Here is a 4,428-nt window from a genome sequence, read left to right on the forward strand (position 1 = left end):
CACCATAAACAGCTGGTGACAGCTGCTTCCACTCTCCAGATAATTTACAGTCAGGTATATTACCCGAACCTCCATGTGCTTATTGCATTAGTCATGAAGCATATTTATGCATATTGCGGCTGGGGGAAATCATATACATTTGGTGGTCTGCCATGTCAAATCGCTGATTGACTTGACTTTATGGTGTGCTCAAGTGGAACCGCTAATGTTTCCCCCTGCCAGCCCCCTCCCACCGACCAAATAACATTTTAATGAGTCTTACCAGCCAGACCAGAGCAGGGCCACTCTTTACGGTAATTTTCAAAGTTTTTGGTCCACTGAGAAAAAAAAACCTAAACATAAATCAAGATCAGTGTTTAAAGTCGTGTGGGTGATGCTGTGCAGGGCAGGCTGGCAGTGTTTGGACACGGAGCAGACACGGATATGGAGCACCAGACTCAGCTGAAGTCATGAAAGTAAATAATCAGCCGTCGACACTTCCTGGAGTAGGTATAAAGGCAATAATCTCACTTTAAAGTGATACTCCACCCAAGATCTAGTGTCAAACATTTACCCCCAAAGGCAGCTGGAAAGAGTTTTTGATTCCTTGAGTTTAGGTTCATGTCACTTACAATAAATTCAAAGTGTGATACGTTCTAAAGAAACTGCAATCTCAATCTTCACTGTGCCCCCATGAGCTCAGTTTGATACAGATGTTTGCAAACATACTGCTTCTGTGAACGTTATGCCCTTCCTGATGTCAGGTTTGTGTGGCATTTTTGTCAGTAAAAGTATAATTATGGCATATAAATTACACTTTCAAATTGACCACAGCTTTCCCTAAAGGAGGAAACTACAAAAAGCCATATTTGAGACTTGCAAATGGTGAAAATGGCAGTGTCACTTTAAGGTCATCTTAAAACAACACTGAGCCAGAATACTAACACAGGAACTGCTTTATTTATCCAAGAAAAAAAGAAATCTAGGACATTTTAATAGCCAGGATTGCCAAACAGGGATTTGTCCCCACTAAATTAATCTAAACTGCATTGCTGAGAGGGAACAGCCCATAACAAGATGAGATTAATTGGTAATCTGATTTAATTCATTTGTTAAACCTCTGATCGGAGCAACACTTATCCGGGTGTCATGTGTTTCCACTGTGCTAAAAAGCTCCAAAATACAGATTTACCAAAGAAGTGTTGGGCTGCTTTACATTTAGCTACAGTCTTCAATCAATTTATATTTTATCTGGAGAGCTGACGTGCTCCGAGGCACAAGAGATGGATGCAGCAGAAACGGCGGATGATAATATGATGATCTTCACATGGTAATTTAATAAACCACACTGTATCTGCCTATCTTTCGGGAATTTGTGAGGAGTGAGAGTCAGACCTGAACATATACCCTGGGTGGCGTGGGGAAGAGTGTTTGCGTGTGCAGAATGTGTTCCATGTTGATCATAAAGCCTGATGTTTCCATTTGATATCATCCAGATGCAACAAAATACAGCCACAAAAGAGAAGCAATGAAAATATCTCAAATCCAACTGTTTTCCAGTCATTTTGCCTATAAACAAAACTTTTAACATTGTTCTTGCACGTAATAATAGAAGTGGTTAGAAAACAGAGTAATTTGAGGTATTAACATTCCATATAATTAAAGAGCTAACTAAATGATAAGCTACTGCTCGTTCATGTGCCTGTCTCACAGTGGGAAATAGGAAGCTAAAAAAAAGAAAGTTGGTTTGGCTCGTTTAAGGAATGAATGTCACTTAAAAACTAGAGAATGCAATTCCTGAAGAAATTGCTAGTGGGAATGCTTTATGCTGAAAAGCTGACGCTAAACTGCTATGCTGAAATGTAATGTGTAAGAAGAAAGTGAAGAATTTAGATTGAAATAATACATGAACACTGGGGGCTTGAATGTGTGATGAGAGAAGAAAAGAAAGTAAAAAGGCTTGGAAAAGCAGCAGAATATTTGAACTGGAAACTTTTGAACTAATTTGATGGCGAATGATCTGCCGCCATGCCAACGGCATTTGATGACATCCCATAATACGCTTAGATGCGTTGATGGCTGCATCGTTACCAAACCTGTGAAGTTTTGGGCCGTTTGGAGCATTTTTTTGTCTTCACGGCTGGACTGTTAGCACACATGTGAAGTTGTTGAACATTTGCATAGGAGTTATAGTGACATCATATTTTATGGCGAGGGAAACGAGTGCTGTTTTGACCCTTTTCATAGGCGTTACGACAACATCGTGTTTTATGGCGAGGGATGCGTTTCCATGGATAACGGCATATGGTGAAATTTCAGATTTGACGTAGAGCTGTTGAGGCATGGAGAGGTGATATACAGGTGAAGATTGTGGGACGACCGGACCGTGTCCATTGGAGCCACAGCGACATGTGTTTTATGGCGAGTGATGCGTTTCCATGGCAACAGCCTATGGTGAGATCCAGGCTTGGAATTTCGTCATTTTAGGGGCAAGGCCATTTGGCCTTCCCGTTCACATTTTTTTTAAGGGCACAAAGGCCACATGACAGGGCACAAAGGCCGTTTGGTTAAATTACGCTGGTCAATCAACATGACTGAAAAGTGTAGCACTAACGTCAACACCAGTCGTTTTACAAATGGCTAAATAGCAATAGTGTTTCTTTAACGTATACGTTAAGTTCAGCCATAAACCACATAAGTCAGTCATGTATTATATCAAAACCGCTTAGCAAGAAAAATACTAGATTCAAAGGTGACAGCTATCTGCTAGCTTGTAGAAGCAACACTAGATGTAGACCCCTTGAAGGGAAGACGTTAGCGCTATCCAAACTAGCTAGCTATCGCTAGTTTTCATGACAAAATGTAACGAGTCAACTTTAAATAGGCTAATACAATGGTAATTACCTATCAATAGTACTTTCTATAAACACGTAAATGTTAAGTCCTTTCAAATACTACCACATACTTCAGTTAAATCATATCAAAACAGCTTGGTCCGCTTGCTTACCTGTGCTTGTCTTGCTCCCGCGGCTGAGGAGGAGGCTGTCGGGCCCCTACAGGCATTTCTGACGGAACAATCACAGCAGAGCAATCGCTCTGATCCACAGGGCACAGGCATCGCCCGGGCATTTGATGACACCCCATACTACGCTTAGATGCGTTGATGGCTGCATCGTTATCAAACCTGTGAAGTTCTGAGCTGTTTGGAGTATTTTCACTGAAGTTATGAGAAAACCGTGTTTCAAGGCGAGCATTGTGTTGCCATGGCAACGGCATTTGAAGAAATCTCAAAACTGTCCCGAAGATGTCTTCACGGCTGGACTGTTGAAGTCTGCTGCATGTCAGTTGGAGTGATGACATCATCGTGTTCCATTACACAGGTGTTTATATTTGAGCTAACGAGGTGTGCAGAGATCACAGGTTTCCATTGTTCTGAATGAGAGATGAACCTCTTACATGTGAACGTTTTGTGGAAGAACCGTAACAGATATCTGTGAAATTTCAAAACGTGAAGCATGTCAAGGAAGTTGAGTATCTGAAGTGTAATTTTTGTGTAGTTTCGGGTTAATAATGTGGCCTTTTTGGCAGTTTAACTAACTAAAGGTGTGCGGCTGCTACCGTGAGGAAGTATCTGCCTGAAATTACAATGGGCTTTAATGGAGGCATGTTGAACGTTTTTGTCACTTCATGCCCTCAAGAGGCATTTTGTTGAATTGTTTTGCTTAATTATTTGTCATTTTTCAAGCTACGAGATGTTTTCCTACGTTTGTCATGAAAAATTATGTCTCAGGAATGTAGGGTTTGGGAAATAAAAAAAATATATATGAAGGCAAATTTCAAGATTTCCTACCTGCTGTAGAAGCTGTGACTTCACTTACTCTAGTTAATGTTAAAATCTGAAGAAAACCTCTAAAACAAGGTCTGAACAATGTGTAATATCTCTAAAAGTAAGAATCAGATTTAAAAGTTGTTTTAGACGAATAATGTCAGAAAGATGTGTAACATTTTAAAGTTAGAATGAGGTTTCTGAGTGAAAGTATGAATGAACAGTTAGCAGTTGAAGTCGCATGAAGATTTGTTGAAGTTGAAGAATTTCTCCATTGACTTCAATGGTTAAAAATGGGATGTATTATGGGATGTATCTCTGGAATTATGAAAGTTATGAATGAGAAAAGTAATAGCCATTGATTCCCGACTGAGCTGAACGTTTTGATGTTTGAACGGAGTTTCTACGATGTTCAATGCGGGAGGAGAAGAGGGCCAAAATAAGTCGGCGGAATAATAATAATAAACTTTTCGTGCGTAGAATAACAGTTAGTGGGAATGCTGTATCAGCATTCCCACTAAAAAAAAGGTTGAGTGTAACAATATTATGTCAATTAATAAACAATGCTTTTTAATTTGATTGATTTAATATCATTCAAAATGCTATTGCTATGTTATTTCTGA

Source organism: Gymnodraco acuticeps, unplaced genomic scaffold (genome assembly GCF_902827175.1).
Source record: "Gymnodraco acuticeps unplaced genomic scaffold, fGymAcu1.1, whole genome shotgun sequence".
NCBI lineage: Eukaryota > Metazoa > Chordata > Actinopteri > Perciformes > Bathydraconidae > Gymnodraco > Gymnodraco acuticeps.